Here is a 14,802-nt window from a genome sequence, read left to right on the forward strand (position 1 = left end):
CATTTCAGAAAACCTTCCACACAGAAAGAATAAACTTTTCAGCTGGGCTCTTCAGTGGCCTGAAAAGTTAAAGAACCAGAGTCTTCTCTTTGGATGATGGAAGAGACCAGAGTCTGTCAGACGCCGATCACTTCAGACTTACTGATGTTGCTGACCACCAATGTGCCATGTAAGCTCAGGATGACTGGAGGCACTGAAGCACTGTGGAGTAATCTCTTGACAGTCTGTGCCTCAGTTTCCTCATATAGCCTTTAAAATGAAGGCTGGTTTTGAATTTCCCATGATTTGGAGAAGGTAGTGATTGTGAAACGTAAAATATTTTTGGAAGGTCATTGAATTATTTCAATTTATATTTCAATTTACAAATGGAAATAGGGCCTTTATTTGCTTGGGACGTATGCAATATTGGAGAGCTGGTGATATCCCTGCTTTTGTAGCAAGGTCACGTCTGTCAATACCATCCAGATGTGTATCCTCAGGGTTTGTCTACACATGGTTTGCACGGCGTGGTGTTAATAGCTCTTATGTTGTCTCCCAGCAGGGTCCCACCCTTGTGCTTTCACCTCTGTGTTTATGCCCTTTTGCTGCATTCACACTGCTTTGTCTTCCTGTCTTCATCTGTCTTGTTTCAACAATTTTGGGGGAATAAATCTTGCATCATTTCCCTGTATGGGAGAAAAAAAGAAATAAAAATAATTTAAAAAAAAAGTACTAAGAAGCCCATCACAGAATGACAGTGAATAGGAGAAGACCTGAACCTTTTTGTCTCTGTGATTCTTCCTAGCAGCAGAGAAGCAGTGTAAATGTTAGGATAGGTGAACGCAATGCAGGATTAACGGTCCCAGAAGTCATCTTTGTATTACAGTACTTGTGGTATTCAAAATGGATTGATCCTAAATGGAGAGGAGCAGGGGCACAGGGTTCTGTTCGTATTCAGTGCACGGTGTCACAGCAATGGCAGTGCCTGGGTAGGTGCACTTGGGTATTGCAAGACAGGAAGGTCGGATGCCTGCTCTTAGATGACATTTTGTCATCCCTGTTTTCTTGCTTCTTTTGACAAGTATCAAGTGACTTTTAATTAAGCTCAGGAAAAAGGTTATGAAAGGTTTTTCCTCTTTGCTGCTAAGTGGAGAAGGGATGCTGTGGGTGTGCAGTGTGGAGGATGAAACCAAACATGTCCTCTTCGAAATGTGGAATGTGATACTGCTGTTGCTCAAGGCATCAGTACTGAACTTGGTGTAGGAGATAACTGCTTTGAGCCAGCATGGCCACATTCCAATCAAAACTTCATTTTTTGCCTGATTGTGTTGGCCTGAGCAAGTCAGATGTTCCCCAGTTTTCTGACCCAGTTCCGTTTTGTGCCTCCGGGACTTGTATGCTTCTTCTGAATGTGTTTGTGAGAGTTGCAGAACAATTTCAGAAATGGGGGAGAGTAGTATAGAACACAAGAAAAAGGATAATATAAGCTTCCAGTTGTTTTTTTTTCCTCACCTCTGACTTTTCTTCTGATGTGTTTTTCCCAGCTGAGGCAAAGTGTTCCTTCATTTGAGCTGTTGCACTACCATGGGTTGAGCAGAACCGTGCCTGAGACTACTTGGTGTAGGTGATAGCTCAGTGACGTTTCCTGATGAAAGGTGTCCTGCATCACCAAGTGATGGCAGCTCAGGCTGGGCCCTCCATTTTAGGGTAGCTGCTGTGGTTGACCTGAGTTGACTGCTTGAGCTTCCTGTAAGATCTTTAAAATGAGGTTTGAAGAAATAGACAGAAAGTGAATCCCATGAGGTTGTGAAAAAACAACTTTTGAAAGATCAGAATGGCTCTTCGGGTACAGGAATGAGTGACAAGGGAAAAGCTTGACACTACCCACTGCTGCTGATGCAGCATTCAGAGTGCAGCTGCAAAATGGGAAGCGAGCGCATTTTTTCTAAGTTTTGCAAAGTGGCTGAGAATCTATGGCTTAACTGTAATGGAGTTGTAATTCAAAGATGCCCCTTGTCACTGTGGTTTATTTATCCTGGTTGATAACATCCAATTGGGAAGTTTCTCTGCCTTCCAACATTTTGCTTGCCTGATACTTAATTGTGCTTTGGTTGTACGAGACTTGGCTCCTGACACAAATGATGCCACGTTCATTTAATAGATTTGTGCTGGAGATGAATTTTCCTCTCAGTGCTAAATCTGGGACACGAGTCAAGTAGGTTCTGCTGGCCTAAACACAGGCTAAGCCCATCACTGCAGGGTCAAAGTTCTGCACAGGATTTTGTAAGTGCATAAGAGCTGCTTCAGTTTTTTTCTTTCTTTCTTAATAACACAGCTGCGCTACATAATGTGCCTACACAGCAGTTGGGAGGAAAAAATTTACAGACCAAGATGGTTGGCTTTTGTTTAATGTTTTTAATTGGCAGTTGGTGTGCTGTGTAAATTCACCCAGCTATCCTGGGTTTATTAGGATAGCTGTATTGTTAGGACAGCTATTAGGGCTGTCCTAACAATATTTGTGCAGATTTTAGTCTTTTTGCTTTCTCGCACCCAAATTATTGTAATTTCTCAGAAGAACCTATTGTTTCATGTAAAAATTGTGTACATTGTTCAGTTGCACTTCCGTGACTATATTGCAATAGAAGTTTTTGCCTCCTGTGTAAATCTTGAGTTTAACAGCCCTGGTGCCTGCTGAAGTAATGAGCTGCATCATTTCAGGTGCTCAGTGAACAGTTAAGAGGAAGGTGTTTGGCAGTTCCTATGCTGTTGCTGCATGGAAAATCAGTTTCATTACTTTCAAATGCTTAAATTCATTATCAGCTTAAGAAGCTTTTCTTGCAGAAATTGAGGGATTGGTTAATTACTCTGCTTTAGTTGCAGTCACAAATGGTACATTCTTGCCCCTTGCCAGGGTACAGGTGGTTCCATGGCTAAAAACTACAGTGCGAGGGAGGGCAATTAAAGGGAATTATTTCAATAAACAGTTTGTACTGAAGCCTTTGACTCCCCACACCCACCCACCCTGACCGCTGTTTGGAAATGCTTGAAGAAAACACCACTCCCTCAGTAGGAACTCAAGCGTGGCTGTGGCTTTGTTTTGATTTGTTCCAGTTGTGTTTTGCCACTTGGAGTGATGTTGTGATGGGCTTGTCCACCAAGTAAAAGGCTCCCAGACATGTTGCCATTTCTGTTTTTCTCCAAGGCTCCAGCTATTGCACTCCAGCTGAAGATTAGCTTGCTCCTCAGAACCGGAAGAGAACAGTGTTTGAACTGCTAATGCATCCTCTCAGGCCAGTCCATGTGCTGACTTCAATTATCACTTCCAAGAAAGGTGCCCCTGTTTGAGGAACACTTAATCATATGCTAACATTACCAGGAAAAGGTGTAGTTATCTTCTGAGCTATATAAATGCCAAACTGAAATGAAGCATGGAAAGGTGAAATGTACTTCTTCTTAAGGGAATCACAAGTGCTGTGCCTTTCTGAAATGGAATGGATGCAGGATATAATTGAGGTCATGTGGGAGGTGCAGGAGGTGGGAGGTGTGTTGGTGGGAGGTGTGAGGTCTTGAAGGTGTGTTGCCCTTGTTTCCCAGGTGAGCCCTATTGTGTATTTATAGAAATCCTGATTTTTCAGAAGAACAGTCGTTGCAGCTGTATGCAAAATAATGAATTCAGAAGCAACAGATGAGGAAAAGGGAAGTGGATTAATAATGAAACAATACACCTGTTCTCTCCCATTGGGAATGTTGTCCTTGTTCATGCTGAAAGGTGACCTTTTTTCCCCGAAATAAAATTGGAAAGTTGCATGTAACCATCCCAAAAATCCACACAAAGGCTGTGGAGGGACTGATGGCAGAAGGGACAGGAAGCTCTATGAAAGCTGTGCTGTATTGAGCTGTGGAGTGATAGAACAGTCTCAAGGGGGTCAGAGACCCCATAAACCTGGGTGAGGCTGTAGGGGACAGGTCCCCAGTGGGCAGAAGGGGGGATAGGCTGAATGGGTGTCTTCTGTGTCTGATCTTGGCTAATGCTGAATGAGCTTATTATTTAGATGTTCATTGCGAATTAGATAAACAGTGAAATAATTAACAAAGCAGGCACTTAAATGGTTATTGCATGGTTTAGAGCTGACTTTATTTAGATGAATGAGGTACTTCATTCTACTATTAGCTGTGCCCTAGCATAAAGGATTCCTTTCCCCCCTCTCTTTTTAATGATTGAACACCACAAACAGAAAATGCACTGTGGCTTTTGCTGGAAATACGGCACAATAGCCTGCTTCCTTCAGAGGGAGTTCATCAGAGACTCCCAGAGATTCCAGACATGCAACTTCTGAAAATACTGTCTTAGTTTTCTCAAATGTCAAAAAATTCTCAGGGTGTTTGATACAATAGAAGAGATCATCAAGTCATGAAATGTGGATGCTTGACTTCACTGTCTAATTAGAGCACGTTGTAGCACAGTATTCCAGGTACTGTTAGGGTATACTTAGAAATCTGTCATCATTTTTGATGTTCTCCGAGCTGCTGATTCTTTTTCTTCAACTAGTTTTTAGACCCAAGTAATCAGTCAGCAGAGCTGCTGACACTGGAATGCTCATGGATTCTTTCTGTAACCCCTGGTCAGCTGTAGGACTCCAGATACCTCACACTCGGTTACTGGACCCTAAACTGCAGATCTTTCATTTTTCACTATACCTCATAATCTCTTTCTGTGTTGTGTGCCTTTCATGATTCTTACTCAGTACAGATAATTTAACAGGACTTGCAAGCTGTTTGCTTTAGCTTTCATTCTTTCACACACACCACGTGTAGCCCATTGCCTCTGCCAATGAAAAAGAAAAGCAGTTACCAGAGGTGTAGACCCCTGACCTCAATTCTGCAGGTTTTCTCTTTTACCTGTTGCAGTACAGCATCCTGTCTATGCAGGGCTTGGATCTTGTGAGAAAATTCAAGGGCAGTCAGAGGGGTGATTCAGATTACTGCAAAAGCTGACTGAGTTTCTGATGCTCTAAGGTATGTCACAGATGGGATTTTTCCCTCCTCCTATTTTTTTTTTTTTTAAACGACAAAGGGAGAAGGACTTATGACATTGACCATGACTGTGCAGACCAGTCCTTGGAGTAGATGCTCTGTGTACTCTGTCTGACATGGTTTTCTTTTTAAAGGCGTTACCAGAGAGACAAAATGCAGCAGTTACACAAAGCCTGCCTTGGGAGAACATTATTAGTAAATCCCTAGATATGAACTGTTCTTCAGAAATCTCAATCAAGGCAATTTTATTTCCCTTTCTCCTTTTGGTTGGGGAGGGTGTGTTTTCGTCTGGCCTTCCCTTACTAAACCCTTCAGCTGTTTGGTACTTCCCTGGTCATCTGGCTATATTTTGCTAAGACTGTTGTTACCTCCTGCTGTTCCCAGAACGTCTCAATGATCTGGAAGAGCAACTGGATGGAAAAAACATTTGTCATTTTTCATAGTGGACTTGCTCCATCAGAAACAAGACATTTAAGCATGTTCTGTAAAAGTGCTTGATTTTATTTTTTTTTGTACTTCAGATTTTTCTGTGCTCCATATATGAAATTGTCAAAGATTTTTGGTATATTCTACTAAATTCCTATTGGAAACCTAGCTGTGAATTTGGACAAAGATGTATTTGGATAGATGTCTGTGTAGTCTCTTTAAGTGTAAATTTTATACATTACAGTTGTCCTTGCATGGATTTTATTATTATTAAAAGTGGCTTCTCTCCAGAGTAATTCCTCTGCTTTACTAGTGGTTTAATTTTATTTTAAAAGAGCATTGTTTTTCCTTCAGGACAGTATTTGCGTCAGGAGTTACACTGAGAAGCTATAGCTGTACCTTTCCTACAGACAGCCTCCAGGTAATGTACAGCTACAAAGACATCAAGGACTCATCTGACAACCTGTACTGTGAAAGTTGGACTCGGAAACTTTTTGAGGGCTTTTGCTACATTATATCTTCCAAAAAGTCACTAGCACTTCTTGTCTGGGGAGATCTTTGCAGGAAGTTCCTTTTAAATCTGTTGTGAAAAACCTTAGTAATACTTTCCGTTTCAAGAGCAGAGAAGCAGATAGGTGAGCTAAATCTAAATCACGTCTTGGTTCCACTGATGGCACAGATGTGGATTTGGAGATAAATTTAATGTAGCTGTGGCTTCTTCCCTGTTTACCAGATCTTAACAGGTGTATTTCCCCTTCCTCTGTCCGATGCTTTCATGTTGTGGCAGTTGAGCTGCAGTAGCTCCTCGTGGCCTGCTGGAACAAGCTCCTCTGGAATACCTTCAGAGCAAGAGCTGTCTGGAAGGGTCTGAGCTGGTGCTTAATGAAGTGAGCGCGGGGCGCTTCTGTTGCTGGTTGCCTTTCGGGCTCTGTTCAGCCATTCCCCAGAGCTGCTCTGCAGATACGAAAGAACAAATATGACATTTTTCAAAGGACCAGGCAGGAGTCATTGTGGATGTCGTCTTTCACCATCAACTGAATTGTGTCTGCATGCAGATCCCACTTCAGCATGGACCTCATCCAAATGCCTCCTCCGTCCTCAGTGTCCATGCTCCCAAGGTGAAGCTGACAGTACAAATCACATCTTTGTGTCTTTGTCTTTTCACCTAGTCTGATTTATTTAATAAAAAGATGAAATTATGTTTGCAAATTAATCCACTGGATAACAGTTACCTTGCGTGACAGAAGACAGGATTTGATCCGGCATGCACTTGGTGTATTTGAAATAATTTTTCTTAATCCTTTGATTGAAGCCTTTGACTCCCCAGCTATTCTGCTGAGATTGAAAAATACCGCAATGTTTTAATATCTATAGCTGGATTTTGCATGATATTCCTGTTCTTTCTTCTTCAAAGCAAGCAGTGAAGAAACAGTGGAAAAAGGAAACCCCAACAGCTGTGTAGAGCTGATATGCTTGGGAATTAATCATTAATGTCTTGCAGGTGGGCAGCAAATGCATTATGAAGTTTTCTGTATCTGCAGAAAAGATCCCTTCAAGCCTGAATGCTTGAAGAGCAAATAGGTGCCTCGAGGAACATCTCAGTCTGTACACAGGGGGTTATTGAGGTTATGCTGATGTGATGTTGTGGGTAGTTACTGCTTCTCCAAATCTTTTCTGTAGGTTTGTGCTGTAAACCAGAGTGGCTGGAAACTGAACATCTACCATTTGTTGCTGTTGTCTGCCTTTTACTGGCATCTGGAAGAGAAATACATCCTCCTAAATTAGCTGTCAGAGGACTTAATCACTGGGTGGGGCAGATACACTGAATTAAAGAGGAGCAGTTTATTGCTTTAAGAAAGGTTTGCCATCTCTTGGAAAGATGAAGTGTTGTACCTGGTGCCATGTGGCATGTTACAAATCTTTTTGAAACAGCCCTCCCAGACAGGAGTCGTCATCCCACCTTTTCCGTTTGCAGTGTTCTAACCACTGCGTTGTGCACTAATGTTTTATACGGGTCACTTCAAAAGTCTTGCTTGTCATAGGCCCATTATCAAGTGAAAATATGTTTGCCAGGCAGGTAGCACAGATCCTGCTGACTCTGTTAGCAGCCTGCCTTACAGAAGATATTATTTTCTGAAGGTAGCTTTAATTTTTGTTCTGGTTATTACATACTTATAACGAAATTATTAACAAGGCCTCTGATTTTATGTCTCCTTGCAGCATGTTCTGCTGCTCACCAGCATGACCATCTTCCTCTGTAGGAAACTGTTTTGAACTCAGCACAATCACACCTGTTTATATTGACAAATGTTTATTTTGTGATGTGCTTTAACCCTTTCCTGCAGCGGAATTGACTCTTTAAGTTGTACAGTTGGGCTGTCCTCAGCTCCATTTTCTTGAGGTAATAAGCTGAAGAAACTCCAGCCTATCCTAACGTGTGTTTACAGGAGTGTGGTTGTAGGACTGCTCTCCCTCCTCTGCTACTGCAGGCTGAGCACAGGCCGTACGGAATTAAATAATGCCATTATGGCTGCACCTGAGACCTTTCTGGTGCTGTGAGAGCAGTTTCTGTCTGAATTATGCCAAATGCCTGGTCCTTGGGCCTGTCCAGCTTACAGTAAGCAGTGTGTTGTAGTGGTGGTACAATGGTAAAATCTTGGAACATAGTATGTTAATATAGCTGAGACACTCCTTTTCTACTGTAGACATCAACTGTAGACTATTTCTGAAAGAGAACCAGGGTGACCAGCATCGCCTGCCTCGGGGATGCTGTTGCTGCAGTCTGAGTTCACCACTGGGTGTGGTAATTACAGTTGTCGATATTCAGGTTTCTGAATTGGACTCAGTGGGTATTGTATACGTGAGGGAATGTTGAAATTGGAGACCTGGACTACATAAACATCAAAGGTCTCTGAATCTGCTAGAGAGGCTGCTATAATGCGTGCTTGTCCTCCCATACTCTAAGAAAAGGTTTTCTGGCCTCTGCACTGTGGGGTGCATCCAGGGGGGTTAGGAGAGGTGGCGTTGCAGTGGAGGAGGAATGTCTTGGAGAGTAAATTGTCTCTCTCAGGGATGAGGATGCACAACCTGTGCTGTGATGTACTTACAAGAGGGAGGTTGCAGGACTGCTCTCCCTCCTCTGCTTAGAGTCTGAGCTTACACAGAGAGGCTGGTGCAGGATGAGTGCCTTAGTACCAGGAATAACAGCAGTTGTGTGACACTGCCATATGATGAATAAAGTTTGTCATTGAGAGATTGGTAACTTTAGAAAAAATGATGTCACTGCACACAGTTGTGCCATAGTCAGAATCCAAAAATACCTCTCCTGCACTGATGAAAGGGAGCAGAAGAGGATGTGATGGATGTAAAGGTTAGTTTGGTAGTAGTGGCTGCAATTGCTAGGAACAGGTTGGTGTAAGGAATGTAACAGTGTGTGAAAGGATCAGCAAGGGTTACTGCAGGTGAGGGGCCAAGAGATGAGTTGATGGCCTCAGATGAGCACTTCTTTCTGTGCCTCTGCTATATACCACACTTCTGGCTGAAGTTAAGAGCGTGTGTTTGCTTTTTAAAAATTATTATGGATTATTATGGATTAATTATTACTAATTGCCTTTTCCATGTATTCTACCGTAGATAGACTGTGAATTTGATGAATACAAAAGCATACATGAGTTTTTCAGATTGACTGAAGTATTCTGATGAACCTCCTGGGTAGTCACAATGCCTGATGCCTTTCTGTAACAAAAACAGGGCTCCAGTCTTAGAAGCACAGCAGGGCATATGGGGAGCAAATTAATTCAGTAGATATTAATTAATAAACACATTTCCTCTGGGGAAAACCTTTTAGCACATCTACTGTTTGGCCCGAGATTGCTTGCACGCATGAATGGATAGCAAACGTGCTTTCCTGAATTGTCACTTGTTATTTCTTGATCGGCTGAGGAGTGCCTCCTCCAGACTACTGCTGCCAGGCTTTGGGAGAACAGACTGCAGCTAATGCTCGAGCTGTCTCTCAGCCACCAGCATTCTCACACAAGTGATGTCAGCGCACGCCGCTTTCCAGCCTGGCCCCGCGATGCTGAGCTGAGCCCGGCCAGCTCCCAGCAGTCTGAGGTCTCTTTGTTTGGAGCGCCCTTCATCCGTGTGCGCGTGTGGAGTGATCAGCTCTGATACAGCTACTGTACATCCCGAGGCACAGACCTACCCTTGCAGAGCAGAGCTGCTGTGGAGTGGGCAGGGCATTGCAGAGCCTTCCTCTTCCAATGCAGCAGCTGTTCACATCCCTCTGTGGCCCTGCACTTGCTGAGCAGGGTGGGCTGGATAGTTAGTACAACACTGCAGGGCAATTCACCTGAGCTCCACACCTCCACAAACTCGTGTTCTTTTAGAAATAAATCCATTGTTCTGTCATCACGTTCATATTTCTCTGAGGGTGAGAACAGTGAACACTTGTGCTGGAGTCTGATCATTGATGATGATGATGTTAGCATCTCTCCACCTCCTGATAATGAATTAGTTCTCCTGTAAAACTTTTTAGGAGAAACAAGATCCAAATGGTTTATAAAAGCTTTGTGCTGCTGACCATTTGAACTTGCTTGACTGTTCAAACTGCAAAATGCTGCATAATATTATAAGAAATTACTTTCACTGATGTTTTCTTCTTTGGGTTGCTGCAGGTGTGACGGTAATGTTCTTGAAGCAACTCAGTGATTTGCTCTGAAGTTGCCATTTTAACGGTGTAAAATTGCATTAGATTAATTACACAGACTTGTACTGAAATTTGCTTCTATTGCTGCTGAGTATGAAGACAGAGACCTACTGTGGAGGTGAGTGCAAATCCCTACGGTGGAAAACCATCTTCATTGCAAAATATGGCAGTGCTTTAGAATGTGCAGACTGCTGAGGTGTGAGCTTACCTGTAGAGGACCAGAAGCGCTTGTTAGTCTGCTTTTATGGTTTCTTAGGTGCTTAACATTACGTGAAATACTCTCCATTAAAAAATGGTTTTATTTCTTGTGGTATGTGTGCAAGAGTGAAGTTGTGAAGAGGAGGTTTTTTTTCATAAAAGTCTGTAAAGAATGCAGAGGCTTCTCTGATGATCTCACTTTCTCTTAGAGAAGTTATGGGTATAAAATGCATGATGAAAAAATTTTATCAATTTTATCTTTCAAAAGAAATAAAATTTCTAAAGCATTTAAAATTTAAATATGCTACTTGAACTTTATGGAAGAAACAGTTAAGTCCCCTTAAGTGCTCACTCATAGTGTGTATATATTACTTATCAAAATGTTACCAGTCTTTTTCAGCCACATGTGTAACCTTTCCTACTTGGTATTTGCAGCCTGTATCCTTAGCAGGGAAAAATACTAATCCCTGATGAGTGCAACTGAAATGGTAGGTGAAGTCAGCAGAAATCTTTCTACCCAGTGAGCTGGCAGGGCGTGTTTGTAAGCCAGCAAACTGCAGTGCTTTGCAAAATATTATGGATCCAAAAGCACAATGAATTATGTCTACCAGATTCACAAAGCTGGGATTAAGAATAGCTGTAACCTCTGCCGCTGAAAGTATATACAGCACATTATCTGGTCTGTTTTCTAGGTTTCTAAACACATTTCAGATATGTACTAACAGCCTGTTATAATATATTGGGTGGTTTTTGTTAAGTGAATGATATGGTTATCCTTTGGTTTCATGTCATTTTCCAAATGGAGCCATGCTCTGTTCAAACTTCTTGGCAAAAGCAGTTCTGTGGTTTTTTCTGTGATCAGAGTTTGCTGATGATTCCTTGTTCACGAGTCAGTTTAATTTCTCTGTGTGTGAACTGATAAATGGTGGGAGGCTGTAAATGCTGATGTGTTTGGTCACTGTTGACATAGATAATTGAATTAAGTGTAGAATCAGGCTAGCTTTTCTGCCTGTGGGGTGTGAAGTGTTCATGGTGTTGGACACAATTTGCTGTTCAGGATGGATATCTTTGTCTTCCACCCGGGTAGCTAGATGGGTACATTTGCTCTTCCTGACATGCTGTCATCCCTTGTAAGCAAGATTTATTAATTTGGCTCCATCTTTGTGTTGTGTTGTTCTTGTGCTTCCCTGGTATTTGTGGCTCAGGGCAATATTTTCCTCCCAGTCCTCAGCTCGTCTGCCAGAGCCCTGAGCTGTTCTGCCCGGGGGCTGGAAGTGCTGGGGCTGGCACAGCAGCTTCTGGTGTGGGACATGGGTTGTAATGCAGCTGGATCTGAGCTCTCCTCCCCTTTCTGTACTTCCCCAAATTAATTGTTCATATACCACTATGGGACAGTTCAGACCCATTCTGTTCATGCTGAGGAGATCCAGAAGTATCCCCAAGTCACACACAAGGCATCCTGCTGGTGCCTGAGAGTGTTCATTTGTGTCAAATCAAATACTGGGCTTGTGCTCAGGCTTCTTGTATTTTATAATCTCTTTCCTGTCAGTACAAGATACACATCTAATGAGAGCTTAGCAACAAAACATAGTCTAGGCAAACCACATAAAAAGCCAAAGAATGACATTAGGGTGTTTGGAAAGCCTTAATAAAGAATCTTAATATACTGCCGTGTGTGGAGGGAGCTACTGTTCACCGAAAGATTTATACAGTGAACGAAAGCAGTGTTAACAGGATGGAATTAAAAACTGAAATACTTCTTTCATGCTTCCACCCTCCTCTTTTCCTGCCACTTTTTTGCGTGTGAAAGCCAATAATTTGGCTTCCACATGACACTCTTCCCTTTTATAGGTTCTGTATCTTCTCATTTTTATCTGTCTTTCTCTTTCCCTGATGTACCTTATTGTTTGGTTTTGCCCTCCCTGGACAGACTTAGGCATTTTATAATGCTTTTCTCCTCTGCTTATCTTTTTTTGGCATTCTTCAGGCTCCGGCCTTGCTTTTGCACCTGTTTGCCAAGCTTACCTTCTTCCATGCATATGTTTATCTATTGCTAACTGTTATACTCCTGATTTAGCAAGTTGAGATGTAGAATATTTTGGATTTCTGTCAGATGAGCCTACTTGTTAACAATTTGTTAATATAATTGGCAAGTTAGTCCAGGTCAACAATCCTGACTTGTGGGTTCAGCAGCAGCTTTTTGGGGGTGTTTTTGGCTGCTGGAGACTCTAGGAAGGAATTAAAAGACACTGGCTTTCTCTTGGGAAAAAAAAATAAACCCACAAGCTTAAAATCAAAGTAGGATGAACCCTGCTGGTGTGTGTTTCTGAGAATATTCCCAGTGCTGTGCTCAGGGTGAGTCCTGGAGGCAGGAACAGTGTTTATGGCAGGGTGTTCATTGTGGGTGGTGGACTTGCTGCTGAACTTGTAGTGATTGAGTCTGTCTTACTATTTAAAAAAGGTGGGTGGGATGACTGTTTATCTTTAATTCCTTGTGAAGAATTGGGAGAAAAATAGCTTCATTTGAAGTCTGGGAAAGACATCTGTGTGTATAGATGATCCCAGGACAGCTAATGCTTTATGGAAGACTTTGGTTTATTTCTGCCAAAATTTTGGTAGTGAAGGCGGGTCATAGGAAAGCCTTTAGAGGAGAGAAAGCAAGACTGGGAACCTGGGTGCTGCATATTCTGCCAGAAGATGTGAAAATGGCATGCCCTGTGCACACCTGATCTATGAAAGGAGTCTAACACAGGAGGAAGGTTTGGGAGAAAGGGAGGCAGTCGCTGCTGCCAACGTGCATGCAGGGATTTAGGTGCTTCGAGCAGTTCTGGCCAGGGTGTGAGCAAGCTGCCTAGGAGTTTACTAACACACCAGATCCTATTTGCAGCCTCAGCTTGGCAGGACATCTCTGGAAAAATTAAATATTCTGTTTTCTGGCATCAAACCACAACAGGGAGTAGGAGGGAAGTGCAGCTGTCCTGTCCTTAGGTTCAAACAGCTTGTCTTGCCAACTGCAGAGTAGTGTAGCCTTTGGAGCATGAGTTTAGTTTTTCTGATGGTTGTTAATATCAAGTCCTTAATGTCATCCTGATATTTCGTTTTTATCTCTGTGTGTTTAATTGAGAAATGGCTCTCTCAACGTCCCTCTGAGAACCTGTTTAAAAGTGATTTAGACTGCTGACTCTTGGGCTGTGCCTTGTCTTAGTCTTTCTCATAGTTGAATTTCATTGTGAAATCCCAAACAAAAGCATATCAGAAATAATAATAAAAAGGGTACTATGTAAATAATTGAGTGCTTGGCAAATGTGATAGGATTTTGCAGTTCCAGTACGTTCATGTAGAAGAGCTGACTGTATACATGGTACCAGGAGGAGTCACTGCTCGTAGAAAGATGCCTATTTCCAGCAAGTATGTGGAGCCATTAGCCAGAGCTGATGACAAATGGAAAAAGCCAAACATGTTTAACTAAGAAATTGAGAGCTATTTTACTTTGCTGGTGAAGGTATTTACCTTTGGGCAAGTGACTTCCACCTTAGCTTAAATGACTTTTTCCTTTTTGAGATTCATGCTCATCATGCTGTAATAGCAATCCTTGCTGAATGGCCTGACTGTCGATACTGAGCGCTCTTATTATAAACTGAATGGAGCCAGTGGTTTCCCATTAATTTTCTAGGTGACAGTGCCTGGATAAATGGTGCTCATCTCTTTCCTTTCCCTTCAGTCCCTGGTTCCTGCTATCCCACGGTTATTTCAGTTATGCTGGCTCCACAGGTTTTTGGGAGCTGTGCTACGGACAGCAAAGGCTGGGGAATGGCCCAGACAGTCCTTCCTGGGCGATGGTTGTTCATCACAGACACTGGCATTGGTTAAACCTTTCTCTCTGAAGAGTTCTCCATCAGCTTTCCAGTATACCTTTAGGCACTTGACTTGTAATCAAATCCCTCCTTGACCTTCTTCTGAGGTTAATAGCATGGACCTTAGGTGTGAAAGAGGGACCTCTGATCCTGTCGCCTGGCTGTTCTGTTAGCTGTGCTCTGAGCCCACTGCAGTGCATCCACATCCTTCGCAGCTGTGGATACAAGAACTGAACAGGTCCTTACTCAGCATCTTCCCTCATATCCAAGTGCTCACTTTCATCTTTTGTTTTTCTTTTTTTTTTTTTTTCTTTCCATACTGTTTATTGCTAATTTAGCATGGGCACACACTCTATTACCAGTGTGTATGAGGGCTGACCATGTACAAGTAGGGGTTATGAAGTCAGTCTTAGGGAATAAACAGAAAATATGTGAAATAAACAGACTACCGGACATCAGTGAACTCTCTTGAGTAGTTGAAATAGCACAGTAACTGCCTTGCACTTGGAAAAATTGTCTTTCTGCTGGAATCTCTTCCATTTGGAAGATTTACAGCAGTAGGAGTGTGGCCTTTGGCTTTGTTGACTTGTTTGCGTCTTTTGG

The 14,802-nt window shown here is 42.4% G+C and overlaps 1 protein-coding gene across 16 annotated transcripts in view; it reads left to right on the forward strand.

Moving 5' to 3' along the window:
• Positions 1-14,802, forward strand: part of ARVCF (ARVCF delta catenin family member) — a 247,023-nt gene that overhangs the window by 135,237 nt on the left and 96,984 nt on the right. The window contains exon 1 of one of the 16 annotated variants that reach the window (XM_088064827.1): positions 3,343-3,361. The exons of the other annotated variants lie outside the window; for them this stretch is intronic. The gene's annotated coding sequence lies outside the window, so the exon portion shown is untranslated. Of the gene's footprint in view, positions 1-3,342; positions 3,362-14,802 lie in introns of those variants that run through there. 16 annotated transcript variants of the gene reach the window in all.

Source organism: Pseudopodoces humilis, chromosome 20 (assembly GCF_049639895.1).
Source record: "Pseudopodoces humilis isolate 2021_Gansu_Grassland_sample_001 chromosome 20, ASM4963989v1, whole genome shotgun sequence".
Classification (NCBI taxonomy): domain Eukaryota; kingdom Metazoa; phylum Chordata; class Aves; order Passeriformes; family Paridae; genus Pseudopodoces; species Pseudopodoces humilis.